Here is an 18,237-nt window from a genome sequence, read left to right as displayed (position 1 = left end):
GCACCGGCGCTCGCGCACTGACATAGCCAATGGGGGGCGGCCGCGCCAGTCGCTGCGGGGCGCGGGAGGCTGGGGGAGTCCCTGAGGGGCGGAGGAGGAGGCGGCGGCGGCAGCAGCTGGTGGTGGTTGGGCCTGGCCGAGGCCCTGGGCGGGAGCAGGGTCCCGGAACGGGGTCCCCGGGTGGGCTGGGAGCTGCCGAGGGCAAGGGGGTAGTGGAGGTGACCCTGGTGAGCGTTGTAAGCAGGCTGCCCCTCGGAAAACACGCTCTCAGCCTGCTTCTAGCAGCTTCCCGGGCAAGCCAGAGTGCCACTACCCGCCTCACAGCGCTGGGAGCTGTCTGGGCCTGGGCTGAAATCCACGCAGGCTTTCAAGGAGAAGGAAGGCAGGCCAGTGTTTTGTCTCGTTTGGTGCCCAAGCTTCTTTTGTACTGCCTCTAAGTGCAAACTAAGTCTAAAGGACTTGACAGTGTAAATGGTGTCGCTGTGAAAAGCAGGACTGGTATTTAGATTTTAAAAAAAACTATTACAAGCTTGCATGTAAAAGTAGAAATTAGCCTAGCTGCATCTGCTGTAGGCCAAAGAAATTAAAGTAGGGGGAGGGGAGGGCTGGTGCGTGCTCATACAAGTGCTGTTAAAACCTGGATAACCTGCTTGGCATCCAACAGAGATTTGGAAAGTTTGGGTCCAGCAGCGCATAATGTATATGGCTATTTTCTATGAAAAGTCAGCGTCACAGTTCAAAAGCTCTGGAAACAAATGATTGAAAAAGCTGACTGTCCCTGTCCATCCTCCCCCCCACCCCCGCCCAGTGATTGCACATTGCAGGAGGGTGCTAGCGCGTGGGGCTCTGTTGGTGGTGGGCATAGATCCATACAGGCTTTTGCAGAGCTAGGATTCAATGATTAAGTGACCTGTAAATTTTTAGTGTAGTAGTAGTAGCTGGACTTAATGTACCATTGAAATAGAGTTTTTCAGCAGTTGGATCTGAAGTGGTCTAAATTTTACCCCCATCCACACACCATTACTTCATGCTCACAAGTAGCACTTTTCGGTACCATTAAGTCCTGTTTTTTAAGAGTATGTAATTGTTAGCACAGTAGTGAGAACAGGCAGCCATTTTCACACTCAAGTTGTTTCAGAAATGGAGGAACAGGGATGCATGAAATAAAATTTTTAATCAGTGGCTACAAAATATTGGCATCTTGGCATTTCCATCCATAAAAAGGCCACCTGTTGAGCAGGCAGGTTCAAGTTTGTGGTGATTCCTAGTTCTTCAGATAAAACATACCTCGCCTCTTACTTTACTGACTCCTAAAGCTAACAGGAGCTACTTTGCAGACCGTCCTTCCCAAGGGAATGAATATTTCTCTTAAGCTTCTCTTACGTTCCACCAGTATGATGCAGAAAGTAAACGTGACATCTTGCGGCACTATGGAGGAGTTAGCATGACATTAGCTCCAGGTAAAATCCTCAAAACCAGAAATAATTAAAGAATAGTTTTATGGTATGTAAATTGGCAAAGAAAAATTATAATTTGGCGGGGGGGAGGTTGGCTGATAGAAAGAACTGCATAGAGGTAGTGTATTTTATTTTTACTTTTCATCAGTGTCATGCAATAGTAAGTTGAATGGCTGTGTTAACATTTCTATAGCACCAAGAATCACATGTTAAAGTACTTATTGCTGAATAAGAAGCTTTTAACACCGATATTTACTGACTCCTTAAATTCCTAGTGAGTTTCTACAGGAAACGCTTCTACACCAGGAGCTATTCAACATTTTTATGTGTGTTCTGGAAATACACATAAGATAGTGCTGATGAAACCTGCACCAACACAAATATTAGTAAAGTGATAAATAACGATGAAAACAACAATACAGGGCAACGATACAGGGTGTTGGATAAATGAGCTGCTTTCAGACAAAACGCATTAAGAGTTTTAATGAGTTTGCATGGGGCTTTACTATTTCAGTGAAGACAGTACTTGAATGGAGTCTCTCCAAGAGATTTACTACTGGCAAAAACTCTCATGTGAGGGGAATAATGGAAAGATACTTTGTCTGCAGAGGTTCATGAGGTAAGTTATTGAGCCTGTATTTAAAAATATAGATAATTGCAGGGACAGAATTAGAAGGGACTTCACAGATTTCCGAGGTCAGCACAGTGATACAGCAGAGATCGCTCCATCCATATATCTGTGAGACCTCACGGATGCGTGCAGGGGAGCTGGCTGATCCAAAACCTGAAATCAGTTACCAGAGAAAGGAAATACAGTGTTTGAAGAACGCTTGTACGGAACAGACACTGAGAAGATTAATGTTATAAATGTGAGGAATATCCTTGTGTTCCAGGGATGTTGCCTGGTTCCTGCCCTGGCAGATGAGTAGGAGGAGTACAACATACAGGGATTCTGGATTTACGAGTTCTGGGTACTTCCTAACACCAAAACTGAGACATGGTTGAGCGTTCCTGGAATGTGGTTCGCAGCAAGCTTTGCCTGAAGGACCATTGTTCATTTGTGTTATTAACGTGCTTTTGATCTTAGTGGCCTGTAATTACCAGAAGGCAGCGGACAGAAGCTTTTACTGGAGATGGAAAAAACAGGGAAAGTCGTAGAGCTAGCAAAAAGAGATGGGGATAAGGATTGCTCCCCGGAACGAGTGGCTTTGTTTCCAGCAGAGGGGAGCCAGCTGCTGTGTGGTCTTGGATGGATGGAGCTTAAGACAAGCTATTTGCTTTTTAATGAGGCTTATTATCTGTTTAGGATAAGGCTGGGGTGAAGGTTTGGAAGTGGTAAGAAACCACTATAGCCATTTGCTGGCTAATTTGATAACACATGACCAAAACTAATTATGAAGAAGGAAGAGAAAGATGGAGGCAGCAAAAATTTTGAGAGGCCTTCACTAACTGGCAGGTGTAGCCCTACAAATACTTCAGGCTCCAGTATCTGCTGTTCAGAGATGCAGCAGGACAAAGATGAGCACTGACAAATTCAATGCCTTTTAGTTACTGACATTATTGTCAATGACCATAATTAACATGATAGCGTGTTCCTCTAGTCACCCTAACCCTCCTATCACATAATGAGGGATGCCGTACAAGAGGTTCATCCCCAATCCTGTTTCTCAGTTCCCAGGATTAAGTGCTTGGGACACGAGCTCACTTTCTCACTTAAAAATCGAGGGATGGCCTGGCCAGTCGACCCAGCTCTTACAAACCTGCCCTGTGCCAGAAGGGAATCCCATCAGAGATGTATTTGGGAAGGGGTGATGAGCACTAGAACTCTCAGAGCGACACGGGGAGACCTGCCTGGACACTGCCATCCGTAACAATTCCAGAAACGACTTAGGATATGCGCTTACAGACTGAGCGCTGGGGTGGGGGACTTCAGTCACCCCCAAATCAGCTTGGCAGCCAGTAACACTGCTCCGTTACAGCGTGCCTGGGGGGCTGCATTGCACAAGGCGTACACCTAGTAAGTACCACGCGCGTCCTTTTTATAGAACATGTCAACTTTCCTAGGAGCAAGATAAAACCACTATAACTGCTTGAGTCCAGTCACCTGTCAGATTTTTGAACAAGCACTAAACCCTGCACATAACCCCGAAAAGCCTAAAAGGAACATCCTTTGGAGAGCATGCTGTGCCCAGCTCTCCTGCCTGGCTGTCCTTTTGAGCTGTGGTGCCTGCAGATGGCAGTGACCCCGCACAACCCACACAGGTCTTGTTCCTAGCTCAGACTCTGGCTGGCCTTTAAACCAATACAGTGGCTCAGGAGCCTTTCCACTGACATCATCAGGTTTGGAGCCTGTTTGCCTTGATCAAGGTGAGGCCATCACAAGAAGGAGTAACCTCTTCAGTATGCACCTCACCTGTTTCACAGGAACTCAGTTACCAGGCTTCAAGGTTATCCTAAAACAGATACGATTGTCTTAGCCTTATCCCCACCATAGCTGGAATCAGCCACCTTTACTCTTTATATAAATGGAGCATTCACTTATTCAGATCCAGGCCTTTCTCTCCCAGGTCTTTACTGTCATGGTCATTCAGGTCCGCAACAGGATCTGCCATTCCCCTTTTCTGTATCATAGCTTATTTGCAATTAGCCTGTTACACAGCCATTTTATAATCACTTCTGGACTCTCAAAATGGCATTGAAAACCCAGTAGTTTTAGATGTTCTTAGTCTGACCTGGTCACATCGCTTCCTGTTGCTACATCACGTGGTACGCCAATTATTGTTCTTTATGCGTAACAGCAGAAGGGATCATATTTACCAGCACCAGATGTTTCCTTTCTTAGGTTATATGCTGATGACAAATGAGCTGGGTAACAAATGACACACACTGCTGTAGAAAGTCACCTGCCGTTCAGCTGGGCCACGTGACAGGCAGCGCGATTGCAATAGGCTTCAGAAGGATTTCCAGGGGCTTTCTCTGCATTCTTTGCTGTGAAGAATGTTACCCAGATGTCTTGAGGACACACTCACCCCTTCAAAAGAACAAAAAAACTTGCTAGTTTAGGAGATTCTATTTTATTCATATTCATAGCCTTAACAGCTGATAGACCAGTGTTACTGTTGCCCATGAAGAAGTTTGGGTGGAGTGGCCAGTGCTGATGGCAGCAGAGTTACTGGTCTGGTCCCATTTATTCTGCTGCCTCTGGAAGCAGTGGCAGCAGCAATGTGGGGACACCCAGCTGAAAGCTAATGGCTTTATTTCTGGCAGTGTTCATTTTCATCCATATCAATTCCCTGAGCCAGCTGCACAAGGGAAGATGCAAGTTCAGAGGCAAAGAGTCTGGCAGGACCCCAACGGTCCTGACTTTATTAGCTTAAGATGCCACAGACTGAAGCCTCAGGTTTCAGCTGCAAAAGGAAAACTGGTAATAAGGATCTAGATTCTTGAGGATGCCTCTGTGCTCATTGGAAACTTGTGAGCAGCAAGGGAGCAGATGGTGCAGGAGATCTCTCAAACCAGATACCAGGAGACCAGAGAGGGTGCAGCCCTTCTCTATCGCAAACTCCTTATGGGAGGAGGAGGATTATAGAAAATGAGCATCCATTTTGGAATATCAGAGGCATGAAAGCTTTTCAAATTCAATTAGTTAATACATAAGAGAGAGAGAGATTCTAAAATTTGTCCAGAAGAGTGCATGATGATAACACTTCTTGTGCCCACAGTTCCACACAGGGAATAGGAATGGAATGGAAAAAAATGAATTCTTGTTTTGCAGAAAAAAATTGGAGGTTCTTCTGGGTCCACTTCTTCTCTGATTTCTTCAGCTTGACCAAACTACTTGCAAACACAGCAAGTCTCAACCCTTCTAGCTTCAAGTATCTAACAGGGCTTGGCAGCACAGAAACAGCATTTTCAGCAGCTACTGTAGCATATTTAACAGCTTCCTGACAGATAGACCAGACCACTCAGGATAAAAAAAAAATTACACAAAATCATTTCAACTAAACCAGTGAGTTTTTCAGGAAGTAACATGATGCTTGGTGGGCAGAGGACCATACCCCAGACCACAGGACCCTTTAGGAGTACCTCCAGGTGATTAACGTTACTGCAAGTTGGGCCTCACTTCTGTACTAAACATGGAAATTCAGTTTCTTAATGAATCTCAAGGGTGACTAAATTGTATATGGTTGTATAGAAGGCCAGACTGTCACTTTGCAAGTCATGTTGGGATTGTCAAGAAAAGACAAGTATTGTAGGTACCTAATGTTATGGGAGCCCAGTAAACAACTTCTCATTTTTCAGTTTAATGACTGGGTTGTTTTATTTGACCCTTTCGGCAGGAAGAAGAATCTATTGTAATAAAGTAAGCGTAGCTGTCGTGTATCACGTATAGGTTGACCTGTTGTATAGAAAGGCCTTGGTGCTCACTGTGAATTCCCATTAGCACAGTTTGTTCCCCTTGGTGAGGAGAACCTCAGTCGTGCTGCTTGAATTCCCACTGTGCCTATCCTGAGGAAGAACCAGGGGAAATGTTGCAACCAAGGAAAATTGGAGCAAGAGAAATTCTGTTTAGTTGTCGGAAACACATTTTTCATTTTAAGAGAGACTGAGCACTGGAGCACAGAGATTTTGGAACCTCCATCCCTGGAGGCATTCAAAACTCAGCTGAATATGACCCTCAGAAACCAGACCTAACTTCAACTCTGAAGATGACCTCCAGTGGTCGTAGCTAAGTCTCATAAGGCCCATCCCTGCCATCTGCCCTATGCAGTGAACACAGCATTACTAGCTTACGTATAAAGCTTTTTTTTTGCATGACAAACTATATTTTTGTGCAAGGCTTTCTGATGAGATAAGCTTTTACCACACAAGGGTTTTTGCTTAATAGCTGTCCGTAGTTTTATACATCTAATCACTGCAACTGTGCTAGACGAGCACTGCATGTGTATGCACAGCATCGCTGAGGGCACTTAACATCTCCACTCAATGAAGTCAAAGCATCAGTCCATTGAAAAGCTAAAAGCCTGCACCACAGACCTGAGTTAAAACTCCAGTCAGATTGTATTAAAGGAAATATAAATAAGTTAAAAAAAAAAATCAAGTGATTTCTAGTTGTCCCTGAAGGGCTGAAACCACACAAATCTTATTACAAACATGTATTTCTGTAGAAATCTGCGTTCTCAGACATCTCACATGCAGCTCACTAGTCCGCCTCAGCTCCCCCTCTTAGTGTCTTGCTTAATAAGTCACTGAATATAGAAACCCTGTTCCTTTAGCGCTTCTGGGCTATACTGGTTCTGTTCTACCCCTGAACAGCAGAGTTCACCTTAAACCCTGATCAACACCTCTCATAAGGCCAGCCTGGCTTTGCCTGTGTTATAGTGGAGCTTTCAGAAGTGTCGATTTTAAAGGCTAATTGAGAAGAGTCAAGTATTGGGTGGGAACAACACTAAGAGAAAGCAGATATTGAGGGAGTTGAAAAATACAGCAGTGTATGGACACCAAGGGAAACGGTAAAAAGAAGGGAAAAATACCAAATGTGGCAGTGAAGGAGAGCATTTCAGAGGTTTTATAGATGTAGATCTCTACTAGCTTGCTTGTGTGTCAGGCAGGTGGAAGCCCAGTCTGGCTGGAAGGGTGAGCCTGCACACCCAGCCAGCTCCAGCCGTACCTGGGACCCTGAGGTGCTCGCTGATGGGGCAGGGTGCTGCAGCCCTGTCGTGCTCCTCTCCTTCACCTTGGTAGTCCATGCTGGCAGTACACTCCACCAGAGTATTTCTGCTCAATGGCAGGCTGTATTTTTGGCTGGCCAGCAGACCGTGTGTTTACTGTGCTTGACTGCTCTGCCTTATCTTGTCCTGAAGGCACAGGTTTTTCCACGTGGCTCATCTACTGCACTGGCAGGAACGCATATAGAACACTAAAAAAAGTGATAAAAGGTAGTGAAGGGAAACTCAGACTCAAAAAAAATGGTATCAGGACTGCGCTGTGAGAAGCATTGTTTTGAAAGTATAGCCTGAATATTGGCTGGCAGGCTGTAGGCAGTACAGGCAAGGTTGCAATAAAATAGAAACATGTCTAGTTAGGGCCAGGATCAAGAACTCAAGGAAAAAAGTGCATCAATGAGATCCACAGGCAGTGTTATTCTGGAAGAAGGGGCTAAATACAAAGAAGTAGATCAAAGCCTTATGGGAACCATCAGCGAGATTAGTGAGATTGGGTCTGGGAACTGGAGGCCAATCTGCCTGGGAGACCGGCTTGAACCTCTGGCACTCTGAGCCATCAAAGCCTAGAAATACCTGGAGGTATAATCCTGACCCCACTACAAACCATGACGAGTTTCCCCTGCCTGTAGAGGACGATTTTGTTCAGTTAGTTCTGGTGAGCAGCAAACATAAAGCAGTGAAGGAACTGCATGGAGTGGAAAAGCTGAGCTAGTTTCTGCCCCTACATGACTGCAGGAGGAGACATGGCTCGTATGAAGAATAAATGATTAAAAATTGTCATTTACTGCCTCACTCACAAAATCAGTGATACCTTACAGATGAATATGGTGGTAATAAGCTGTTCTGTGATGTTTTACTTTAACTTACACTAAAAGTGAAGGAGTTAATTCGTGAGTGGTGTGGACACAGCAGATAGGGAACAGCTGCTTATCGTGTAATACAAAAACTAGAGTTAGTCATTAAGCCACAACAAATGAAAATAACAGGTGTTCGATCCAAAACCGAAAATACATATACTTTTTCCTATGTGTAGTTAAATTATTGAACTCCTTGCTGCAGGGTATTTTGAATGGTGCAAGTTTAAATGGATTAAAAAAGTGACTGGACAAAGTCATGGAAAGAAAAGCCACTCATGGCTGGTTATCTGTGAACCCTGTCTTGGAAAGTCCCTTAACCACAAAGTGATGGGGGCTGAGACTCTGCTGGGAAAATGTATCTGTTTTTTGTTGTTATTAGCTTCTTCCACAATATAGACATGGATCGCTTGTTGGCCTGATTTTATATTGCCGTTTGATGTTGTCAATCTATCTTTCATTAACAAGTTGATTATTTTGGGGATGGGGGTGGAAAAAGCTTGTGTAGGGCAGTTACCACCAAACTTGTTTGTTCTTCTGTAGTTTCTTAGCCTGAGGTGCTAATGAGCAACAGAAATTCTCTCATTAGCTGAACAGTATATAAGCCTGCATTTATTTGCACCATGACAAAAAAATTGAAACTGCTTTGCTAAGGAAAAACCCAGTAAATTGAAATTGTTTTAAGGAAGGGCATCAAGATGATGGAGGTTTAGAAAGATGAACGGAATGACCTGTTTCCTAAGTAATGAGTAAACACTGAGTAGGTAGATGAAAAAAGATGACAAGTAACTGTATAGTACAAATATCCAGGTGATAAAGGAATTTTTTTACTAGAGTATGTGGAAGCAGAAGGAGAGGTGGGAAGAAATTAAGGACAAGTTCATTGAAGCTGTTTGTTGGAAGAGCTACTGAGAAGGGCAGGGCCCAGGGCGTGGCCCCTGATGCCAGGGGTTTCTCTGCGTTGGAGATGGAGACAGAAGGACAGAACTCTGTATTTCCCTTTCCCTGCCACCCTTTTCACACTCCTCTCTCTCAGAAGTGGTGCAGGGTATGGCCCTAATGAATCAAGAATTATTGCTGGGTATCAGCTAATGCAACAAATACCCACTAGATGCCACTGTGCCATTTTTCAGCCTCTGTAAGACTGCATGCCTTTCGCAGACCAGAGCAGAAAATGTTCCTTTCAGTGGCAGCTCTGATGCTTTTAGCTGACAGGGATCTCAGCAGAACATTTGAAGATGTGCGTGAGTGTCTTCATGTGCATATAACCCAACAGAGACTTCTGACAACACTGTCTTACAAGACAACAGGATAGGTTATTCATTACTGGGGTAACGCTAATGAGACTAGCTGTTATACAATAGAAAGCAGCAGTGGCCATTACTTCATAAGAAGTTTGTAACATTTTCCTACAAGGTCTTCTTTGTGATCAGCCTGAGTTGCCACGTGCCTGTGTTTGTGAGGGGATGGCCAGTAAAATCCTCACTCAGGGCTACCGAGTAGGGGCACAAATGCACAAGAGCTCTGTAATGCACCTAAGCATCAGTAAAAAACAACCCAACTCTATAGATGGCACCTTCTTCTGTGTTGCAACAAATTGTCACCTATTTAACATTGCTTCACGTTGCCTCTGTTGTGATGTTACCTTCTTGTGACGTTACCTATGCTGTCGTATGCAACCTCTTTAATTCCTGTTAAGTCAGAAGATTTTAGTGAGTTTTAGAAAGTTCTGGTGGGGATAAACCACACTATCCCCAAGCTAAGAGCTTCCCCTGGGCTGAATATCCCTTAGAGAATATTTGAGGCACTAGCCCTTAGTTTGCTTTGGAATATGCTTTCCTGTCGCCCTACAGCTGTAGTTTTGTGCTGACTTTTCCTCTCAAACTGACCCTAAGCCTAATCCAAATGTGTCCCTCAGACAGTGTACCCCAAATCTTCTCCCAGTTATGACATGTCCAAGGGAAGATACTTTTTGCAGCCCTGTTTTCTTCCAGCCCTCCTCCAACTGTGATCTTGCTCTCAGACCTAATCCTGACCCTAACAATAAGCTAAGCTGTAGACCAGAGACCCTGCTCACACCACATACATATTCCTCAGATAAAAACTCTAGTAAAGCCAATGCTTTACCTCAGTGTTGGGTTGAGAGAAAGATAAAGCCCAGAGCTGCAGGAGCAGGGCTGACAGCACTCTTACAAAGTGACTTCTGGCATCAGTCCTTCGTTTACTTGGAAAGACACTTTCCAGCCATTAACAGCTATAGCACTGAGCTTATCTCTTGACTCTGAACTGAGCTGTAATCCTTGGCTTAGACAAGGTACCCAAGCCTTTCCTCCAGCTAAACAGTCCCCATGGGAGAGATGTTTCTGCAGCCCTGAGCTTTCTTTGGCAGCCCTTTTCCAGCTCCACCAGCTGCAGCTCTGCGCTGTCTCTCAACACTCAACACCAGGCTGAGCTGTTGGCCAAAGACAACTTTCGTATGGGGATGAAATCAGCGCCTCTGATTCACTTTAGCTGGTGAATCTCTGACAAGAAAACTTTGTAATAGACTTGTATGGGTGTGCACGTTTGTGGAGTTCCAGAGAATTTGAAAAACTGAGCAAACTTGCAAAAAAACCCCCACCCAAAACCCACACAGTACAGGTTTCTCATTATCAAGCTAATACTAAGAAGGTGAGAATATGTAAATGTTACACATTGGAAAGCAGAAAAAAATTGATTTTGTCTTGTAAAGGGTCTTGTGACTTTCTGCTATGGACTCCATATTGCTCTTACCCTTGTTTGCCACATGCACATCTTTATGAGCGTATGGATAGTGAGGGCTACAGTGCAGGCACGTGTCTGTGTGGCAGCTCCATGAATGTTTGATACTGTGGCAAAGACGTAACAGATACGGAATTTCTCAGGAAAGATGCGAAAATGAAACAGCGGCCAGTTTCACCTGAGTCCTTCCAACACAAAAACATTTATTTATAGTCAATTGGGTGTTAATAACATTGCAATTTGCAGAAGACCCATGGAAAGAGAGGCTAAGCACGAGCAAGATGGCAACAGAATGCAGAATCACCATGAAAGCTACAGGGGTCCCTTTTGCCTTGCAGCTTGCCAGCCTGGCCAGGCTGCTCACGTGATGAGCCAGAAGCTGGTCATCCCAGATGCATATGTGTGGTTTTTGCTACTCTCTTTTATTTAGTATTCCAATAACTTGATGTGTGCTGTATGACTAGAACCGGCTAGGGTCCTAACTCAGTGCTGCTCCTCTGCTTACACTTGTTGGTTTAACAGGTGGAATCCAGGATTTCCCTGGAGTGATGCCCTTTATTTTCCCAGTATTGGTTCAGTTGTCTTATGAGTTCTGCAGTTTTTCATTTGAGTGACAAATGAATGACAAGCAAGAAATCAAAGCACCTTATCTCCAGACACCAGCTGGTACTCTGTCTGGACTCAACTGATGGCATTTAGGAGTATGTGAAATCTGTATTAAGCATCTGAAAAAGCATGTGTTTTCCTTGTGTTAATGTTTGGATCCTGCTCGATTCCAGTTCTTGCTGTGCCACATGTTTTCTGTGCCAGAATTTACAAGTCTGCAGACTAACTTATCTTTTTTTCCTCTCACTCAGTCTGCCATTGTCACTAATTAAAACATGTCATCCATGAGAAAGCTAATTATCACTAGAGTACAGAGGATCAGGCTGAGGAAAGGGTATTTCTGGCAGATCAGAGCTGTGACGTGTTTATTCTTTGGAAGCTAGAGGTCTAGAGGACTACCTCATTTTTACCTTTTTTATTTTTCCTTTTTTTTTTTTTTTTTTTAAAATCAGGGAGGATGACTTGGATCAAATCCTCAGATGAGTCCTGGGAGCTGTTTTCCTAACCTGCTTGTGTACTACCAGAAAATGCATTGCTTCCCAAAAGTTTAATAAAAGAATATTTGGAAAGCCTCTAGCCAGCTGTGCCTGTGCAGGGAAGCATGTTCATTCACATACTCACGCATCTGGAAGGGCATGTGTCTGGGCAAATGGAGGGAAGGAATAGAAATGGACGGACTGGAGACCCCACATGCTCTATTTTAGAGATTCTCTGGGAGAGAAATTAGAGGATCATTTGGGACAAGAGAATATTGATTATCTATGAATGCCTGTGGTCAGGTGGAGGCAAGGTCTCTCTTATCAGATACCCATCTTGGACCTTAGAAAACTTTTCCCCAAAAGTCTTTAAATTAAAATAGCCTATTATTTCAAATAGTTTTTTATTGCAACAAATCAAAATGTTCTGAAAAATATGTTGTAGTTTGGTGCACTTCAAAAATTCTTGATTAGTTTGAGTCATGAACTGAATTGATAGCACGTGAACAGATATATTTACTATAGGACATTATGGGGAAGCGAGGAGTGTGTGGGGAATATGACCTTTCCTTTTCTCACCTACTACCACCGCAGGATTGCCCAAGTTCAGTCTGAGCCTGCTGATCCCTGCAGTGCTCTGGAAGAGCTGGCAGATGGTGCTGCTTACCTTTGATATACAGCATATTTTATCATTGTACTGTTTTACTGTCAAAACAGAGTTTGTTCATCCAGGTGCAACATGCTGATGAATGGAGATCAAGGGAACAGGAGAAGAGTAAAAAGGGGTGAACAGAAGTGAGTCTTACAGTCCTTAAGATTTTGATCAAAGGTAACGTAAGTAAGATTAGTTGGAGCTACTGTATTAATGACAAGTTGCAATGTTTGCTAACATTAAAACTGAAACTCATATGTGGAAGATTAGACATCCTGTGTCATATTTTTAGCTGAGTACTCATAAGTTGATGTATCTATCAACTTTAGGGCAAGAAGGATTCAGTCTGCTAATCTAGGCTGACCTGGGTTAAAACAAAGGTCCTCGGGCTTCCCCAGATTAATTCCTGTCTGAACTAGTCCATATCTTTTAGACAAGCAGACAACTGCAGTTTAAAAATGAACAAGGGTCAAGAGTTAGATCAGTATTATTGATTTATCCCAGCTGACAAAATACCTTACATTTTGTGCACTGAAATTTACAGTGTTTCTGTAGAAGAAAAAGCTCACATTGCCTCATATTGCATCACATCATTGTAGGAAATAATGCTGCACCGTTTTAGAAACAATATTATAAAGCTCAAAGCCAGATGTTATATGGAAGGAAAGGTTATTTTATTTACAAAAAAGCCAGTTTCTCCCATCTTCATGCCTGCGTGATCTCAAGCACCAAGACACGTGTGTCCAAGTAGCCTGCCCAGCATTCAGGCATCTAGAAGGTGATGTGGTGGATCAGGCGGACAAGGTGGTCTGGTCCAGATTCCTTCTGGTGAAGAAATGTACAAAGGACTCTGATTACTGAGTACTCATTATGTCTCCTGGGTTCTCCTTAGGTTGATGACCATTTGATAGTTTTGGAATAGAAACTCCACAGCTACCACTTTTGACCATCCTTTCAGTTAAAAAGTTTTTTCTTATGTTTAAATGGAATTTCCTACTCCTCATCTCACCATCATCTTGTAATGTCTTGAGTCTTTGTTTTAGTCTTGATGCAGGCTGTCCTTTGTTTTAGGGCCCCCTTCCCCCCTGCCCCATATGTGAAGCATGCAGGAGCTGTTGGTAGAGATCCTGTGATCTTGATGACATGCTAATCTAGGTGCCATCAACACATGCCACGCTTACACCTCCACTTCTTCCCTGTATTCTGGTGCATCCACATCTGGACATTTCCTTTCTTTCTCCACTGGGACCCATCCTAAAGTTTCTGTTACAAATCTTAACATCATCAATGTCATGTAGGGAGGTTCCATTTAAATAAGGCAAATGTTTCTGCAGAATCACCAGGTATAAGGTAAATGGACATAGAGTAAAACATTTTCCTTCTCACCCAACTTAGAGAAATAAACTTAATTGCAGATAACAGGGCAATGTTTCAAATTTAAACCCATGAGTTCTCCTGTCAGCTCAGTCTATGACAGGGAAATAAAATCTTGAATGTTAATTTAGGAGACTGACAATGTGGTAATGAATGGGAATGCAAGAACATGTCCTTGCAACATCGCTAAAAGTTGGAACAAGTGGTTTCTTGAATGTTAAAGGACATTGTTTAATGAGCATGGTCCTGTATGGATGCTGAGAGATTCAAAAGGAGGACTCATGAAACCGAGGAGTGTATTTTTCAGTCACTGCTTCAGCACATCTTTGCTTTATTCAAAGGAAATACTACTGATTAGGAAGGTTCACGTACATGTAATTACCAAAATTGATCTGTATTCTGATTGTGAAATCATATAGTTTTAGGAACACAGCATTCTTCATTGCTTATGTGAGCTACTTGAGTGAGATGTGAAGACATTATTTATATATTTAGCTGATTTTTCCCAATACTGATTGAAGCACGGTCTTGAAGGAAACTTGCAGGATGTTTCACTACTTGAGACCTGAGTGCCACAGTTGTTCACGAAATGCTGGGTTTGTGTTTATTGGCATGTGTTCACCTTCAGGCTTCACAGAGCTTTGCAGCTACTGCATTGAGCTCTTAGATCAGCAGCCACCAATATGCTGCCCTTCAACAAGGCAGAGGATAAAAGGCTGACTATGATTTTAGGTGCCACCAGATCTCCTGTGCTCAGGTTGGGGTGGCTCAGGTGCCAAGGCTTCAGTACATCAAGGAGAGGCCTGTTTTTGCATAGCAAAAGATTGTTCTGAAATCTCACTGACAGGGCAGCAATACAGGAGGCAGATGACGGATTTAAATGTCTGCCTTTTATCATCTAAGTTTCAAATTTATGTTCTTAGTCTCTGGAGGTGCCTCGTAAGAAATAAACAATATGATCATACCAGGACCATTAGAAAGGTCAATATGCAAATACGCATTATTAGGAGGTGAGGTATAATCAGAGCAGGTATCACCATTCTTAAAACCTGTGTTTGCATCTCTGAGCTGGGGTGTCTCTGGTGTTGCACCCTGGCCCTTTGCTCTTGCAGTAATCTGCTCAGGATATTTCTGTTAAACCCCTCAAAAACCCAGGTGCTTTCTTTACATTGGTGTATGTGAAACCAGTAACACTGACAGGGAATGCCTAGATTTCACAAAGGGGAATAATTAGCAGTTAGTTTTATATTTTTAGCCTTACCCATGTAAGACAAGTTTTCCTCTTTTTGCCACCAAATTGATCGAGTTCAATGTAATTACAGCAGAACTGCTGAGGGGAGAATATGACTCTGTTGACTTCCTTGCTGTGGGTTGTTGATATACTGCACTACTGGTAAACTAAGCAAAAGCTGGATCCCTTTTTTGCCTTGAGACCAATTGGCCTGGTCTGGCCACTGCCATGCTGTGGAGCTCTTTAGGTTCTAAAAAAATGTTTTCTCCATCTGGATTGATCCTTGGCTTGCATTAACTCCAAAACTGTACCCAGGGATTTTGTAGGAAAATGCTAGTTGGCCTTGACAAAATTGTAACGTGGATTATTCTGACGATGTAGCCACTCTAGAAAATCAAGTGTCTTAGGCCTCTAGCTTAGCTTATTAGTACAAATACAGTCTTATATGTTTCAGCATAGCTTGTTTTTTCACAGTAGGCATAGTTCCTGCATGGCTTCTAGAACCAGGAGACAAGATGCCAAGCAAAATTTCCACGTGACTCTTTTCCTTCCACAAAATCCAGTAACTTTTTTACTGAAAACAATCCATATTTTTAAAGCCATTTTTTAAAGTGAGTTTCTTTCTGATTGGAAAAACCCAGGGGACAAGTGCAGGAAAAGAAGCATCTAGCATGGGAGTTGTTTGCTTGACTTCCATGTCAAGGAGTTACATAGATGATAAAGGGATCTTAGGCTACCTTTGTAGTTAAGAGAGACAACTGCTAACTTCATACCAAAACAGATATCCGGATAGGTGAGGTGAGTTGGATATTTCTATCCAGGGACTGTACCAAGAACCTGGGTGAATGCAATATTTAACCTTCAGGTAGATGAAACCTGAGCAAGTAGATACCTGCCCATTATGGCTAACATTAGCTCCACCAGGTACTTTCCCCATATATAACAAACTCAGTTGTTTTGGAAACCTTCTGTTGCAGAAAAGTCAAATGGCTTTGGTGGCTGTGAAACATGCTTGTGGAAACATCTACCTGTGCTTCCTCAGGGGTGTTACAGGCACCACCAGACCTGTATGAGACTGCTGCTTTCCCCTTTGTTTTACATAAGCTGTGCAAAGAGAGACCTTAAAGTTGCTTTAATCATCAGTGATTCACATCCTCTAGTTTGTGTCAAAAAAATAATTAACTTTGGTTTGCTAATCTGCATATCTCATTAATGCAGACTCTAAAGACAAGGAAGTAAAGAGCTGTCATTCAAAACCACTTCATCCTGTTCATGCTGTGAGGAGCCGGGGAAGAAAGCTCTCCAGCTGGGACAGATGGGCAAAGGGAGCTGGGCATGGGAGTCAGCACGGCAGCTTGGTTGGAACCGCTGTCTCCATCCCCCTGCCCTAGTCGTGTTTTCTGTTCTTTGCTCACACCTCCTAAGGCAGGTCAGTGCAAGTCTGGTGTGCAGGTACAGGCTGAGGCTGCACCCGGAATATGTCACAGAAGTGGGAAAAAGAGTTGTTTCCAGTGAGGAGGAGGATAAATCCTGACTCTTCCCTCCTTAATCCCCTAAGGCTAAGCAGGACGGCAGCTCCTGTGAAAGGAGAGGTCTCGGAATATCAAAGGCTGTGACAGGCTCCGCTCTGTCAGACAGGGAATGATTCCCCAATCTGAGCTGTTCCTGGCAGAGAGAAAAATGCATCTAGGATTCACGTCAGGTGAACATACAGAGGTCACATTTTTCTGTATGAGTTTTAAGCTGATCTCTATTTGAGCAAGTGGCTTAAGGATGCATGTTGGCTGGGCTGCAGATGATGAGAAGAAATCCTTAAATCTGAGACTAAAATCCAGAATGGAGAAACTGAAATCGTTCCCTAGCAATAGTTGGAGGAATATTTTTCTAAAAGTATGATATAGACAATTTAATAGTCCCCTAAAGAGTTACTGCAGGAGTTATGGAGACAAAATTTAATCATAAAAATATGAACTAAAGGGATTTTAGCTCTACCTTACTTACAAATTTCAGTGAAACATCTGCTATGACATTGCTAGCAGCTCCTTCATCCTCCGCCATGACACAGTTCATTCTTCCAGGGCCAAAGCACATCTATTAATTTAACAAAGGACTTCACATAATTTGAGGAGGAATATTACTATTTCCTAGAAGAGATAGCCTTGGTTTGTCATAGTAACAGCAATAAATACCAAATAATGCAATAAGTACCAAATAATGCAATAAGTAATTATCAGCTGCTCCTGGCCCAAGAAGAGCTTACCTTTTCATGAGTAATGTACTTCGTTAGGACTGCAGGTCACCGACCAGATGCTGGCCTGAGGTGAGGCTGCCTGAGTGAGATGTGGAAAACTATGGGATGTGACGTGAGGAATTGCTGCATGTGGCAGCTGGTGATGTGAGAGACTGCCAAAAGTTACAGATTGCACTGTGGATTTCACAGGTCATTACGGGGGAGCTACGTGAGAAATGGCTGAGCTTCACAGATGATTGGAGGGACCTTTTGGGGGAGTATTTGGGACCCCTTGGGGAGCAGAATCTTGCAAGTCCAGCAGTGCCTAGAGAAGCATGTCAACAGCACTATGTAAGTCCAAGGTGACCTAAGCAATAGTATCAAAATACCAAATTTGGGTGCAGATGCAGCAAAATGGGGACAATGAGAAGAAAGTATTTAGGGATGGCTTTGCTGAGAGAAGACTGAGGTGGAGAAAGAAGGTACAAGGGTGGTGAAAAGGAATGTCAAGAAGTGGGCAAAGGAATAACAGGGTACACAAATCTTGTAAGTGGGGCTGTCTGGGAGTGCCCGATTGGCAGCCCTGTGTGTCATCCCCACGGCTGGAGCAGGGCAATAAACCAGGCATGTTGCTCTGACCACATCACACCAGCCAGTCCTGCCTCTGTGATCAGGGGGATCAAGGTGGGAGAGAGGAGGAGTACTCTCCTGGCCAGCAAGCAAACACCTGGATAAATGGATTGAGTATCCTGGTATCACCGTGTCAGTGCCTGTTCAAGAACTGATGGCTTTGGCAGCTGTCCGCTGCTTCGTAACACATTACTGTGTTATCTGGAAGATAACATAGCTATAATACAGTCCCAACTATACC

Source organism: Grus americana, chromosome 3, assembly GCF_028858705.1.
Source record: "Grus americana isolate bGruAme1 chromosome 3, bGruAme1.mat, whole genome shotgun sequence".
Taxonomy (NCBI): Eukaryota; Metazoa; Chordata; class Aves; order Gruiformes; family Gruidae; genus Grus; species Grus americana.
Note: the sequence above shows the minus strand (reverse complement) of the source record.